Here is a 16983-nt window from a genome sequence, read left to right as displayed (position 1 = left end):
GTCAAGCGTTTTGTGCCTCTCAGAAGAAGTTAGTTGTCTGTTGTTTTTATAAAAAAATCTTTTTCTATTTAACTTTCAAAAAGGTCTCTATCGTTCCTCAATATATCAGTAATCCTTTGTGATAATTCTAGCCTCTTTAACCTCCTAATACCACAGAAAGTTCTCTTATCCAAACAGTCATTCTGGGAGCTAAGGGGAGAAGGGAAAAGTTTACCTCAAAAACTCATTTTAAAAATCTTAAGACATCTTGGGTTGGTGGCAGCATTAAACCAAAAGAAGACTGAAGCAGTGTTCACTCTACCATTGCACACCTCTAACATCATCTCGCTACCATACTATTGTCCAGTAGTGTGATATTCCATATAATCCTTTACAGTGGTGTTCAGCTGTGGGATATATTATAGTATATGCTTTATACTGGAGAGATACTTGGTGTTCGACCACACGCATTTCGTTATATTGGTGGCAAGCGGCGTGATTTATAATAAGACATAACTTCGCACTTCTCTATAATTGGTGCCAGTGGCAAGGTTGATATCGAATATGTTTCTTTACAGATGCATGTACTGGGCACAATTCAAAGTGCTGGCTTTGGCCTACAAAGCCGTAAACGGCTCAATTTACCTGTCCAAATGCATCTCCCCCTATGAACCATTGCAGAGATTAAGATCTTCTGGGGAGGCCCTGCTCTCGGTCCCACCACCATCACAGGCACATTTGGCAGGGAGGAGAGACAGGGCCTTCTCAATAATTGCCCCTCTGCTATGGAACTCCCTTCCTAATGAGATCAGGTCAGTCTCCTCCCTCTTGCCCTTTAGAAGGATGATAAAAACGTGGCCGTGGGACCAAGCCTTTGGGACTGTGCAATGAGGCAGTGATAGTAACCCTTAGTATGCCAACCAAATTCGATATGGTTGTTGAGACAGTTTTAACTAGTGGATTTTAACGTCAAGATAAGCGATTTTAATGCTTTTGTATGTGTATGGTCTAATATGTTTCAGCATTGAATGTTTGCTGTTTATATGTTGTGCTCCACCCTGAGTCCCCTTCGGGGTGAGAAGGGCAGAATATAAATGCTTAAAAAAATTAAATCTACAGTGTAAATTAATGCAATTAGATACCACTCAAACTACCATGGCTCAATGCTATGGAATCCTGGGAGTTGTAGTTTGGGGAGGCACCAGCACTCTTTGGCAGAGGAGGTGAAAGACCATGCAAAATGACAACTCCCAAGTTTCATAACACTGAGCCCTGGCAGTTCAAGTGGTGTCAAGCTGCATTCATCTGATGGTGTAGATCAGGCATGGGCAAACTTGGGTCCTCCAGGTGCTTTGGACTTCAACTCCCACCATTCCTTTTTTTAAAAATAATTTTTATTGTTTCATAGTGTATGCAGAAAACAAAACAAACGAACAAAAGAAAAAAATAAACAAAGAAAACATATGCAAAAAAATTACAAAAGAGTCAACATTCAGCGCTCATCAGACACATGTACAATCAGATTTGGTTGTACAATTATTTATACCTTAACATTACATAACCCTCTATCCCCCACCCGTGAATCCCACCCCCTGATCTCCGAAACCCCTCAAAACAGGATCGCATTCCTAAACAACAACTACCCAAATATCTTCTTTCCCTGAATCCCCTTTATGGCAATCTTCAAGTTTACCTTTGTCTTCTTTTCCAAATACCCAAGTGCCAGCCTCCATTTATTTGCAATTTCTTCATTATCACCTCCTCTGCTGCTATTTGTCAGCTTGGCCATTTGGATATAGTCTGCTAACTTATCTCTCCAATCATTAATAGATAACTCTTTTTCCCCTTTCCAAGTTTTGGCTATTATTAGTCTTGCCACAACAAAGCAATATTGACAAATTTCTTCATCTCCTGCACTGATATGCATTCTAAATAATCCTAAAAGGCACATTTCCGGGTTTTTCTTAACTTTTTTGTTAATCATATTGTTTGTTTCCTTCACCACTTTTTCCCAAAATTCTTTAACTATATTACACATCCACCATACATGGAAAAATGAACCCTTCGCCTTCTTACATCTCCAGCAAGTTTCTTGTCCTACTCCCACCATTCCTAACAGCCTCAGGCCCCTTCCTTTTCCCCCTCAGCCGCATAAGCATGCCTGGTGAAAGACCATGCAAAATGACAACTCCCAAGTTTCATAACACTGAGCCCTGGCAGTTCAAGTGGTGTCAAGCTGCATTCATCTGATGGTGTAGATCAGGCATGGGCAAACTTGGGTCCTCCAGGTGCCTTAGACTTCAACTCCCACCATTCCTAACAGCCTCAGGCCCCTTCCTTTTCCCCCTTAGCCGCTTAAGCATGCCTGGTGTAGATGCGCTCGATGAGAAATCCAAAAACAGAGATTTCTCTGTCTTGGCGTTTATTAACGTGAGCGCAATATTGTTTTCCTTGTCATAGAGCTGAATGTGGGCAAAACCTCTATCTCAGTTTGCTCTTAAGACACACGGATGTCATTTCATTTTATTTTAAGGTGGCAACCCCAGCTGGTTATAACACCGAACCTTCCACAAAGGACTGGAGGCAACAAACAACTTCTCCCTGGAGCATCCTTCCTTGCTGATTTCCACACCGAAAAAGACAGCCAGCCGGCTTAACCTCTGTCAATAGAACTACCAGTCCTTAACAAGCACCTTTTCGCTTGACAATAGAATCCATTCTTTAATCCCAATCAAATCCTCTTACAGGTTTTTAAAGGGCCATGCCCACAACACAGAAAATGAGTTAATCTCAAATAACCCAAGTCACTTAAAGCAGGTAGATAAAGATGCAGATATACCAGAGCGGTTTGATCTGATATCCCAGTTTATTTCCATAATGGTTTCTCTCTCTTTCAGTCTCTCTCTCTCTCTGCCTGCAGACATAACTGAAGATGACAAAACAGCAGCAGTGGTTCTACTTTCTTCCCTTGCTATGCAAACTTGTTCAGTATGTCGAATAAAAGGAGCTGTATATTTCGGTTTATGCATTGATTTCCAAAGGAGCCTCCGGTGGCACAGTGGGTTAAACCCCTGTGCCAGCAGGACTGAAGACTGACAGGTCATAGGTTCGAATCCGGGGAGAGCGTGGATGACCTCCCTCTATCAGCTCCAGCTCCTCATGCAGGGACATGAGAGAAGCCTCCCACAAGGATGGTAAAAACATCAAAACATCCAGGCATCCCCTGGCCAACGTCCTTGCACGCGGCCAATTCTCTCACACCAGGAGCAACTTGCAGTTTCTCGAGTCGCTCCTGACACGGAAAAAAAATTGATTTCCAAAACAGGAGCTAAAAACCTTTGGAGCTGGTTTTACTATAAGGCAACGTGAGACAGACGTCTCAGGTGATGAATGAAGAATGATGCTGGAGACTAATGGAGCCAGGGCTCATTGGAACGGTGCCCTAATATTTTATGCTCATTGGGAATGATGGTACCTGCCACATCTCTTGAATGCCCCTGTTCCCTCTAATTCATCATAGCTGGAGAAGGTGGGTTTCCCCTTTAGTACAGTGTTTCTCAACCTGGGGGTCGGGAGCCCTGGGTGGATCACGAGGAGGTTTCATATATTTCTGATGGTCTTAGGAACCCTTTTGGCAGAGAAGGCTAAAGATCTCTCCGCCTGTCCTCTTCCTTTTTGTAAACAGATGGCAAATCCTCCCACCAAAAGTTCTCCTCTGCTGTGATTGGCCGGTCACTCAGTCACCCTCTCAGCCAAGGGGAGGACTCCAAATGGAGGAAAGCAGGCATGCTTGGTGCATGGCAGTATGCTGCGTATGTGCAGGCAAGGGGGAGCGTGTAAGGCTGGAGGGAGGCTTGTGCCAGTGAGTCCCTTCAAGATATGGGGGTTCTGTGTGGGAAGTTTGGCCCAATTCAATTGTTGGTGGGGTTCAGAATCCTCTTTGATTGTAGGTGAATTGTGCATGTGCAGGCAATGAGGAGTGTACAAGGCTGGAGGGAGGCTTGTGCCAGTGGGTCTCTTCAAGATATGGGGTTATGTGTGGGAATTTTGGCCCAATTCAATTGGTGGGGTTCAGAATGCTCTTTGATTGTAGGTGAACTATAAATCCTAGAAACTACAACCCCCAAATATCAAAGTCTATTTCATTGCCAAGTTTGGTCCAGATCTATCACTGTTTGAGTCCACAGTGCTCTCTGAAGTTAAGGTCAATGCCCACAAAACCCTTCCAGTATTTTCTTTTGGTCATGGGAGTTCTGTGTGCCAAATTTGGTTCAATTCCATCATTGGTGGAGTTCAGAATGCTCTTTGATTGTAGGTGAACTACAAATCCCAGCAACTACAATTCCCAAATGACAAAATCAATTGTCCCCACTCCACCCCAACCCCAGCAGCATTCCATGAAGTCATGCTGACCACATGACCTTGGCGTCTATGGACAACGCTAGCTCTTCGGCTTATAAATTGAGATAAGCACCAACCCCTAGAGTCGGACACAACTGGACTTAATGTCAGGGAAAAACCTTTACCTTTTACCTAACCCCACCAGTATTCAAACTTGGGCATATCAGGCATTTGTGCCAAATTTGGTCCAGTGAATGAAAATACATCCTGCATATCAGATGTTTACATTACAATTCATAACAGTAGCAAAATTGCATCTATAAAGTAGCAACAAAAATAATTTTATGGTTGGGGAAACTGTATTAAGGGGCCACAGCATTAGGAGGGTTGAAAATCACTGCTTTGTAGGACATGGTTATGAGCTGTTGCTGTGCACCTTTAAGTCCTTTCTGATTTATGGCAACCGTATCATGGGGATTTCTGGGGCTGAGGATGTGTGGCTCACCCAAGGCTTCCCCTTGGGTTTTCATGGCCAAGCGACAAATCAAACCCTGGACTCCAGAAATGTTATAGAATCATAGAATCAAAGAGTTGGAAGAGACCTCATGGGCCATCCAGTCCAACCCCCTGCCAAGAAGCAGGAATATTGCATTCAAATCACCCCTGACAGATGGCCAGCCAGCCTCTGTTTAAAAGCTTCCAAAGAAGGAGCCTCCACCACACTCCGGGGCAGAGAGTTCCACTGCTGAACGGCTCTCACAGTCAGGAACTTCTTCCTCATGTTCAGATGGAATCTCCTCTCTTGTAGTTTGAAGCCATTGTTCCGCGTCCTAGTCTCCAGGGAAGCAGAAAACAAGCTTGCTCCCTCATCCCTGTGGCTTCCTCTCACATATTTATACATGGCTATCATATCCCCTCTCAGCCTTCTCTTCTTCAGGCTAAACATGCCCAGCTCCTTTAGCCACTCCTCATAGGGCTTGTTCTCCAGACCTTTTATCATTTTAGTCGCTCTCCTCTGGACACATTCCAGCTTGTCAATATCTCTATTGAATTGTGGTGCCCAGAACTGGACACAATATTCCAGATGTGGTCTAACCAAAACAGAATAGAGGGGTACCATTACTTCCTTAGATCTAGACACTATGCTCCTATTGATGCAGGCCAAAATCCCATTGGCTTTTTTGCCGCCACATCACATTGTTGGCTCATGTTTAACTTATTGTTCACGAGGACTCCAAGATCTTTTTCACACGTACTGCTCTCGAGCCAGGCATCCCCCAACAGCCAAGCACTATGAGCTGTCCTTGTTTTAAACCAAAGTATTTGGAGGTGGATTGGACAAGTGAGCAAAACCACTAGCTTTACACAAGCTTCCCTGCCCCCGCTCCCCACATCTTTTGCTGGAGATGAAAATGACTGTCTTTTTAAGTGGGTGGGTTAAAAAGAAAACACAGACCAATAATCACTTTGCATTTTAAAGGTTTTCTCAAAGGTATTCATAAGGTGGATCTTATTATAGAAAAATTAATTCTGGGTAAGACTGAGCATAAACCTCATTTGGAGGATGCAGCCTTCCTGCCCATCCAAGGTCAAGCCACCCCAAAATAGTGAAGATCCAGCACCTTTACAGTTCTGACTACAACCCAGAGCAGATTCACCACTCCACTGGTATTGAAGCTATTAGCCATAAGAATTTCAGAGTTACCCATGAGCAATGTCTAATGCATACATAGTAATCCTGATCTGTCATTTATGACAACAACACATATTGTAGCCAGAGACGGTTGTTTATGTGGATGTTCTCGGGATCTGGCACTGTATGCAGCTATAAAATCAGGTTGGTGGCTGTGGGCACATAATATTGCATTTCTAATAAAACATACATTATAAAGCTCCACTAACAATACAGGCCATGAGTGAGATGTCAGCTATTGTCAAAATGAAGTTTATCAGGCTCACTAAAACAGACCAAAACACACCTGATTCTGTCATTCTTATTTTACGCCAACCACACTGCTCTTAAAATGCTAATGCAATCTGCTTTCTAGCATCACTTGCCAGAGCAACCGAAAACCATGGTAGAAATGTGAGGCTTCTCACACAGACACGAACATGCAAACACACACATACACACTTGCCCAAGTTGCCTTTGAGTGACCGGAAGACATCTGCAGAATGGGGAAAGCAATGGGAAACTGAGAGGTGTAATTAACTCATGCAAAAAGACATTTTGGTACCCTTTCAAATCGGGCTCTCCAGAGAATGGGAACATGACAGACAATTGGCTGAAATTGCCCAAGCTCTTGTTTATTCAGACCTCAGAATCTCATTGTACAGTTTGTTGTATTGATTTGTTCATGTTGAACATGGCTCTATAAAATAACAACTCTTCCGGGGCTTCACCCGCCCCTCTCACCAGCCCACCTTGCACAATTTCGTGCATGACAGAATATATTGCTTTCCTTTATCACAGACTGAATGGAAAAGAAAAGGAACAGTTTGGTTGTGGGGGGTGGGTGGCACTGGGAGGGTGCATCTTGCAAAGTTTGTGTTGGAAGCAAAACACTGTGAGAGTCTGCACTTTAGGATGATGGCAGCTCCTCTTCTGCTGCTGCAGGAATGGAAAGAGAGCTTATCAGCTCCTAGGTGCCAGTGGTTGGCCAGGTTGGAGATTCCAAAAAAAAAAAAAAAAAAAAAAAAGCTCCAGCTTCCTTTCTGCATCCAGTTGAGGAGAAGTTGTCACCATCCACTGAGCAAAGCCAAACCAAGGCAGTTGGGACCTCAGAACACTTCCTAAAACCGGGATTGTGGCGCAGCTGGCTGAGTGTCAGCTGCATTAAGATCACTCTGACCAAAAGGTCATGAGTTCGAAGCCAACCCGGGTTGGAGTGGGTTTCCAACCAATTGTGTAGCCTGTTGTCGACCTTTGCAACCTGAAAGACAATTGCATCTGTCAAGTAGGGAAATTAGGTACCATCTTAAAGTGTGGGGAGGCTAAATTAACTAATTTATGAGGCCATAAAAAAGACTCCAGCAAGCACTCCAGCAAAACGCATGCGGGGAATGCAGAAGTACTTCATCAGTGTCACAGATGGACGATGAAAGCAACAGCTCCCCTGGCGGCCAGAAAAGTTAAATAGCCTCTGTGTATGTCTGTATATGTTGTATGTCAAAATTGGCATTGAATGTTTGCCATATATGTGTACACTGTAATCCGCCCTGAGTCCCCTGTGGGGTGAGAAGGGCGGAATATAAATGCTGTAAATAAATAAATAAATAAATAAATAAGACAGGGCTCCCCTTTGTGGCCACCATTCCCAAAGTGGTGGAATAGGTTCTCCTCCAAAAGCAGATGGACATTTTTTTTCCAATAAGGAATGTCTGTTTTCAGAGGTTGTGGAAGCAGAATTGTGCATCTTCAAATGGAACTATTGATGGTGTGTGTTTGGTATTGTAGCCATGCAGTCTGGAATTGTTTGCTGCTCGCGTGTCCAATGTTACAATACACAGATCCTATGCCAAGCAGTGGTGCATAATGTTCTGCCCTCACAAGTCCAACTCCTTTCCCTGACAGTGATCAAACCAATGCTGCTTAATGATGAGGAATCATAGACTCATAGAATCACAGAATCATTAAATCATTGAGTTGGAAGAGACCTAATGGGCCATCCAGTCCAACCCCCTGCCAAGAAGCAGGAAAATTGCATTCAGAGCACCCCTGACAGATGGCCATCCAGCCTCTGTTTAAAAGCTTCCAAGGAAGGAGCTTCCACCACACTCTGGGGCAGAGAGTTCCACTGTTGAACAGCTCTCACAGTCAGGAAGTTCTTCCTCATGTTCAGGTGGAATCTCCTTTCCTGTAGTTTGAAGCCATTGTTCCATTGTGTCCTATTCTCCAGGACAGCAGACAACATGCTTGCTCCCTCCTCCCTATAACTTCCCCTCACATATTTATGCATGGTCCTCATCATGTCTCCTCAGCCTTCTCTTCTGCAGGCTAAACATGCCCAGCTCTTTAAGCCATTCCTCATAGAGCATGTTCTCCAGACCCTTGATCATTTTAGTCTGCCTCCTCTGGACAGATTCCAGCTTAGAGTCAACATCTCCCTTCAATTGTAGTGCCTAGAATTGGACACAGTGTGATTCCAGGTGTTGTCTGACCAAGGCAGAACAGAGGGGTTCTGACTTCCCAGGATCTAGACCACTATACTATTTATGCAGGCCAAAATCCCATTGGCTTTTTAAGCCGCCGCATGACATTATTGGCTCATGTTTAACTTGTCCACAAGGACACCAAGATCTTTTTCACACATACTACTGTTGATCCAGGAGCCCCCCATTCTGTAGAAGGAAGGAAGGAAGGAAGGAAGGAAGGAAGGAAGGAAGGAAGGAAGGAAGGAAAAGAAATGAGATGAAAATCCTGAGGGTGTAAAAACAGTTGGTCTTAGTTCAGGATAAAGTGCCATACCAATTAAAGTGGTGTCAAACTGCATTAATTCTACAGTGTAAATGCACCCTTTATTCTGACTAGAATTGAGCCATTGAATCAATGAGATTTACCTGTGTGTTGAGTCTACATTCAACAATAGATTACATTTGTCTACTCAACAGGTCTCCAATGCCACTTTAAGCTTGCAATTCCTGATGATTGGCATCAAACAAGTCTCTCAGGTGAGAGTGTTTGACTTCCAAGCATGAAGGATTGTTTCTTGGGAGACCTTTGACAGATCGGTATCACTGTGTGAAAATGCGTGTGGACATAAGAGGCCCTTTTCCTCCTTAAGTGGAGTCTATTATTTTCCATTGGCCTCCTTGGGGACTCTGAAAGATGGAGCAGAAAGCAGGTCAATGACTCTATCAAAGATGTCCTTCCCGTAGCAACGCCTCTGTGACAAGAGGTTCCTTTTCGAAGAGCCGAGCGCAAGCAGCAACAGAAAGAGTTTTATCAAACAAACACTCTTGGTGTGACCTCCACCGTTGCTCTGCTGCAAGCTTGGGTATCCTTTGTCTTCCTCATGGAAACCAATCCCAGCTAAGTGACATCTCCTCTTAAAGAACAAATTACTAGCTGTTCCTCCAAGGGAAGGCATCATATCCGCACCAGAGGACAATTGACTGGCTGTCATGTCCTACTCCGGGCCCGGTAGCTTTTGTTGTCGATTCCTATCAAGACAGGCGTCCATCAAGAGCTTCCCCTCGCCCAGACTTCGTTACCTATACATTATTAAGAGTTGCCCTTCATTTTAAAAAGAGGAGCACTGGGGTGGGAAATACGCTCGGAGGTCAAAAAGGGCAAGATTCATCCTTCATTGTGAAGACTCCCCCTGTTAAAAGATGTCAGCATGTGCCAGACCTTCAAATGAAACTTCAAAAACATTGTGTCCAAAACTGGGACTCCAGGCCTCTCCAAGAGTCTGTTCAGCACTCAGGTTGACACATGTTACTTACTACTATAGTGTAAATTTTATTGGTGGTAAATAATGCAGACACAGCATCCCAGTCCTTTTTCTGATGTGCAGACTATCCACACTGTAGAATGATAGCAATTCAAAACCACTTCCACTGGTCCATCCTATGAAATCCTTGGATTTGAAGTTTGTTGTAGGACCTATGACAAAGAAGGGTAACTATCTCATCCAACTACAAATTCCACAATTCCATCACAGTGACCCCTAGTAGTTAACGAGGCATCAAACTGCTATCTGCAGTGTGGATACAGCTGAGATCCAGCATCCAATCACAGCCAATGATAGAACTGGGAGAAGAGCAAGGAAAACAAGCTGCTTCTATGAGGGACCCAGCACAAAGGCAATGGCAAGAGGCAAAGACAAGAAACTCTTGTCCTATTTGAGATACAAAGGAAGGCCGAGACTAAGACAAGTCAAACCCGCATTTTGGACTTTAGGAGAGCTGATTTCCAAAAAATGAAGGAAACACTGAGCAGCATTCCGTGGACGGATGGATGGAAGTTTCTCAAGAGTGAAATACTCAAGGCGCAGTTGCAAACTGTGCCAACAAAAAGAAAAAATAGGACAAGTGCAAAGAAGCCAGAATGGATGTCCAAAGAACTTCTAACCGTGCTGAGACACAAAAGAGACATGCACAAGAAGTGGAAAAAGGGAGAAATCACCAAAGAAGAATTCAAACAAATAGCCAACACCTGTAGGGAAAAGGTCCGCAAGGCTAAAGCACAAAACGAGCTCAGGCTTGCCAGGGACATTAAAAACAATAAAAAGGGATTCTTTTCTTATGTCAGTAGAAAAAGGAAAAACAAGGAGGTGATAGAGCCTCTTCGAGGAGAAGATGGGGCAATGCTGACAGGGGATAGGGAAAAGGCAGAATTACTTAATACCTTCTTTGCCTCGGTCTTCTCACAAAAAGAAAGTCATCTTCAACCTCAGCAAGACGGAGTGGATGAGGGATTTGAGGACATCCAACTCCAAATTGGAAAACAAGTCGTACAGGAATACCTGGCCGCTCTAAATGAGTTCAAGTCCCCAGGGCCAGATCAACTACACCCAAGAGTATTGAAGAAACTAGCGGAAGTCATTTCGGAACCATTGGCAATCATCTTTGAGAGTTCTTGGAGAACAGGAGAAGTTCCAGCAGATTGGAGGAGGGCCAATGTGGTCCCAATCTTCAAGAAGGGAAAAAAGGATGACCCAAACAACTACCGTCCGGTCAGCCTCATGTCGATACCAGGCAAAATTCTGGAAAAGATTGTTAAGGAAGTGGTCTGCAAACACTTAGAAACAAATGCGGTCATTGCTAATAGTCAACATGGATTTATCAAAAACAAGTCATGCCTGACTAATCTGATCTCTTTTTTCGATAGTGTTACAAGCTGGGTAGATGCGGGGAATGCCGTGGATGTAGCGTGCCTGGATTTCAGTAAGGCCTTCAACAAGGTCCCCCATGACCTTCTGGCAAGGAAACTAGTCCAATGTGGGCTAAGCAAAACTACGGTGAGGTGGATCTGTAATTGGTTAAATGGACGAACCCAGAGGGTGCTCAGCAATGCTTCCTCTTCATCCTGGAAAGAAGTGACGAGCGGAGTGCCATCAGCAGGGTTCCGTCCTGGGCCCGGTCCTGTTCAACATCTTTATTTATGGCTTAGATGAAGGGTTAGAAGGCAGGATCATCAAGTTTGCAGACGACACCAAATTGGAAAGGATAGCCAATACTCCAGAGGACAGGAGCAGGATTCAAAACGATCTTGACAGATTAGAGAGATGGGCCAAAACTAACAAAATGAATTTCAACAGTGACAAATGCAAGATACTCCACTTTGACAGGAAAAACGAAATGCAAAGATACAGAATGAGGGTTGCCTGGCTTGAGAGCAGTACGTGTGAAAAAGGTCTTGGAGTCCTCGTGGACAACAAGTTAAACATGAGCCAACAATGTGATGTGGCGGCAAAAAAAGCCAATGGGATTTTGGCCTGCATCAATAGGAGCATAGTGTCTAGATCTAAGGAAGTAATGCTACCCCTCTATTCTGCTTTGGTTAGACCACACCTTGAATATTGTGTCCAATTCTGGGCACCACAATTCAAGAGAGATATTGACAAGCTGGAATGTGTCCAGAGGAGAGCGACTAAAATGATAAAGGGTCTGGAGAACAAGCCCTATGAGGAACGGCTTAAGGAACTGGGCATGTTTAGCCAGAAGAAGAGACAACTGAGAGGGGATATGATAGCCATGTATAAATATGTGAGAGGAAGCCACAGGGAGGAGGGAGCAAGCTTGTTTTCTGCTTCCCTGGAGACTAGGACGCGGAACAATGGCTTCAAACTACAAGAGAGGAGATTCCATCTGAACATTAGGAAGAACTTCCTGACTGTGAGAGCCGTTCAGCAGTGGAACTCTCTGCCCCGGAGTGTGGTGGAGGCTCCATCTTTGGAAGCTTTTAAACAGATGCTGGCTGGCCATCTGTCAGGGGTGATTTGAATGCAATATTCCTGCTTCTTGGCAGGGGGTTGGACTGGATGGCCCATGAGGTCTCTTCCAACTCTTTGATTCTATGATTCTATGATTCTATGATTCTACTCCTCTTTGCTTAAATCAGAGAAAGAAAAGCTTCTTTTCCCCTTTCCTTTTTCCCCCCACCTGAGCATCATTCAACAGCCTGAAGGATGTGGTATATCCACATTTTGGGTGCTTGAGATGGAGTGAAATTGAGGTGGCCAGTTTTAATTAGAGCATACTACATAAGCCTCTCTGGAGAGAAACAGAGGCAGCCATTTTAATAGAGGCTTACTGCATAAGCCTTCTGCCCTTACTAAAATTGCCATGTGTTTTAGCTACATTGTAACCTGCCTTGAGCCAATAAAATAATAATTACATATCATCATCTTCTTCTTCATCATCATCTGTCTGCAGAGACATTTAGGATATTATCACACTAAACTGTTAAAGCACTATCACTGCTATGACTGTGGAATGTGTAGCTCACAATGGAGGCCCAGGTCTTTGCTGTGAGCAGATATGCGTTTTTCCATCTGCGTCAGGCTAGGCGACTGGCTCCCTTCCTATCTAGGAATGACCTGGCTACGGTGATCCAGGCGATGGTCATCTCGAGGCTTGACTACTGTAACACCCTCTACATTGGCCTTCCTTTGTCAGTGATCTGGAAACTGAAGCTGGTGCAAAATGCGGCAGCTCGTCTTCTCGCCGGGGTGCCGGCGAGGTGTCGTATCACCCCAATTCTACAACAGATGCACTGGCTTCCGATTGAGTACCGGATTACTTTCAAGGTGCTGGTACTAACCTTTAAGGCCTTATATGGTCTGGGGCCGGCGTACCTGAGGGCCCGCTTATCCCTCTACCAATCCCAGAGATTACTTCGGCCCGAAGACCAAAATTTGCTTGAAGTCCCCAACATCTGGACTTATCATCTGTCCTCTACTAGGCAGAGAGCCTTCTCGATTGTGGCCCCTTATTTATGGAATGCCTTGCCAGTTGTAACCCGAACTATCCGAGACCTACTTGCTTTTCGGAAAGCCTGTAAAACCTTTCTCTTCCGACAAGCTTTCGATGGGTGAATAACTCGGGACTATGTCTGTTCTTGTTTTATTGTATTTTAAAGTTAATTGTATTGTTTTAATCTACTTCTGTAAACCGCTCCGAGCCAAATTGGGAGTAGCGGTATACAAGTCAAATAAATAATAATTAAAATAAAATAAAATAAATAATAATAAATGAGGCCCAGGACCTCTGACTGAAAATTTTAAAGTCCCACCCTAAACTGTAAATCCCAGGATTTAGAGTTTAGCACAGTGGTTCTCAACCTTCCTAATGCCACAACCTCTTAACACGGTATTTGATGTTGTGGTGACCCCCAACCATAAAATTATTTTCATTGCTACTTCATAACTGTAATTTTGCTACTGTTATGAATCATAATGTAAATATCTTATATGCAGGATGTATTTTCATTCACTGGACCAAATTTGGCACAAATACCCAATACACCCAAATTTGAATCCTGGGGGGGGGGGGGGGGGGGGGTTGAGGGGTATTGATTTTATCATTTGGGAGTTGTAGTTGCTGGGATTTATAATTTACCTACAGCCAAAGAGCATTCTCAAACCCACCAACGAAGGAATTGAACCAAATTTGGCACACAAAACTCCCATGCCTAGGAGAAAATACTAGAAGGGTTTGGTGGGCAATGACCTTGAGTTTTGGAGCTGTAGTTCATTTACATTCAGTGAGCACTGTGGACTCAAAAAATGATGGGTCAGGACTAAACTTGGCATGCATACTCAATATGCCCAAATGTGAAAACTGGTGGAGTTTGGAAAAATAGACCTCGACATTTGTGAGTTGTAGTTGCTAGGATTTATAGTTCACCTACAATCAAAGAGCTTTCTGAACTCCGCCAACAATAGAATTGGGCCAAACTTCCCACACAGAACCCCCATGATCAACAGAAAATACTGTGTCTTCTGATGGTCTTTGGCAACTCCTCTGACACCCCCCCCCCCCCAGGCTCCTGACCCCCAGGTTGAGAAACACTGGTTTAGGGAGTTAAAGTGTAATAGCAGTGGTTTAACAATGATGTGTGATAATCTCCTAATTGCAAATCAATTTGGTGGAGAAGGAGAAACAAAAAACTTTTTCAAATTTGGTATGTGAACAGCAAGACACTGTCAGTGTGGTATATTACATGTGAGTATGGCTCTAACGGAATGAATGCAAAGCTTTATGAACTGAATTACAACTTGATTATGTTGGTGTTGTAGATAAGCCCTTCCTTTCAAACTCCTGAAATGGTATCCAAATTTTCAAAGGTTGTTATCAAAAAAATATATTTTTTTAAAAAAACCCTGGGCCAGGGATGAGAAGCCATCCTAAATTCATTGGGTTGCTACTCCCATCATTCCTCATCATTTGCAATGCTGTCTAATACTGATAGGACTTGCACTCCATCAACATCAAGAGGGAAAAATTGTGCCCAACCTCCACCTTTGGTAGGTACTCATGTATGCCTGCCATTCTTCACTTGAAAGATTGATCAGTACTTGAATGCCAAATTTTAGGAAAGGAAACCAATAGGGAAAATGTGTTTTGGTAAATATATGCTTGATCCAACCATTATTTTCAATTCACACACATCTGTGCTAAATATTTCTCCTTGCATCGGAGAATGTGCACATGTATTTTTGAAGATCTGTTCAGCAGATACAAAAGGCGTTAAGGTCTCCTGTAAAATTCTATTTTCCCTGCATATCTGCCCCTTCAATTCATCGCCTCCTGACCTGATAAATGTATTATGACTTCCAAATACAGTTTGGTGCTGTTTGGGGACGGCTATTAACCTATCCCAAGCTTACTAAACGATTTATGAATTAAATATAAACATGGTGAATTTATAATGGCTCATAAACATTTAATCCCCTTATGTGAAGCATAACATCTATATATTCACAAATCTGCAAGAGCCAGACTGTGAACGAGCAGGATTTGGCTAGAGAGAGGACAATTTGTCTGGTATATCTTCTGGAAATTGCTCACATGTTGTTGTTGTTGTTGTTTTACCTCTGTGGCTCATGTGAGAGCTTGATCGGTCGACATTCTCAGGTGGAAATGTTTGTTTCAGCTGCCAACTTCTGGAGATCAAAATCTGTTGCAAACAGAGGGGCAACTCAAACTATTTCACCCAGAGAGAAGAAAGAAAGAGAGAAACTGATAAACATACTTTAAGCTTTAATCAGGATTGCTGCTCATGTTGTGTGCCTTTCGGTTGTTTCCAACAAGGAAGAAGTAGACACTGGGCTTGTGCACGGATTCAGAGTGGTTGGTTCCCTCCACCCAATCCAGCTTGTTTGACTTAGTTATTTGGCCATAATGGCAAGGGCCCAGCTGTCACATTTTCCTGTCTGCAATAGAACCATGTGGCAGCCGATCACGGCTCCTCCTCCCCTATTTGGCATCACAATTGCATAATGGCTTCAGTGTATTTTTGGCTTGGCTTCTGGTTTAGCCTCTCTCTTGGATCTTTTTGATTTTCCTTTATTTTCTTTATTCGCTGGAATGCCAAGGTGGCAGGAGTCTCCTGATTGGCTCTGGTGCACCTCGAGAGCCCTATGATTGGCCCAGACGCACGAGGGACGGCCAAGCCTCCTCCCAGCTGGTTTCGCACCGGCCAATCACCTCCAAGCCGGGCAGAAGGTGGGGAGCAGGAGATTTGAACCACACAACTCTGTATTTTCTATAAAAATGGCATTTATTTCTGTACACGCATGCTTAGCTTGGCGAATGATTGCTGCTTTGCATCCTTTTCAGCTGAATCGCTAATAAACATCTCAGTGGCACTTTCTTCCACATTGGTGAGATTCTTTTTGGGAACCTAGGGGAAATAAAATTGCTTAAAATTAGGCTTCTCTTTGGTGGGGCCGCAGGGTCTCTCCTCCTGGGGCAGACCCTTCTAAAGTTCCTATCGACTTCAAGTTCAACTGAAATGCACAAGCCTAGTAGACACAGAAGTGACAACAGCAAGCAAAACTCTAGAAGTTTTGTTGTGAGACCTCTCATTATTTTCTCACCAATCATAAAGACAAGCCAGAAGAAAGGTTCATTTCCATAACCTTTTCATATAGCAGCAATCTCATTATCTTGCCATCTTTTGACACATTTTGTTGACAAAGAACAAGATCATATGTTCTACCAAGTCCAGTGGAATCCCAACATGAGCACTGACAAAATGGAATAGCAACTTTCACCACAACTGAAGCAGAAGGCCTCTTTGAGGCAACGGCTTGTATAAGTGGAAAGCAGTCCTTTCTTCAGTAGAGAGAAACATTGGGAAGAAAAACTAGGAGGCCACTGCTTCTGAGACAGTCATCTCACCTTGAATAAGCATGAAATTTGGACTTGGAAAGGCAATGTTTGCATTATGGCTTCAAGACTCAACCAGCATCAGCCATGTGGGTTTGGAGGATTCTGTGAGCTGCAGTCCAAAGGAGTTTTCTCTGTTGTGTTGTTGAAGGCTTTCATGTCCAGAATCACGGGGTTGCTGTAAGTTTTTCGGGCTGTATGGCCATGTTCCCAAAGCATTATCTCTTGATGTTTCGCCTGCATCTATGTCAGACATCCTCAGAGGTTGTGAGGTCTGTTGGAAAATTAGGTTTATATATCTGTTGAATGTCCAGGGTGGGA

This window comes from Anolis sagrei, chromosome X (assembly GCF_037176765.1).
Source record: "Anolis sagrei isolate rAnoSag1 chromosome X, rAnoSag1.mat, whole genome shotgun sequence".
NCBI classification, from domain to species: Eukaryota; Metazoa; Chordata; class Lepidosauria; order Squamata; family Dactyloidae; genus Anolis; species Anolis sagrei.
Note: the sequence above shows the minus strand (reverse complement) of the source record.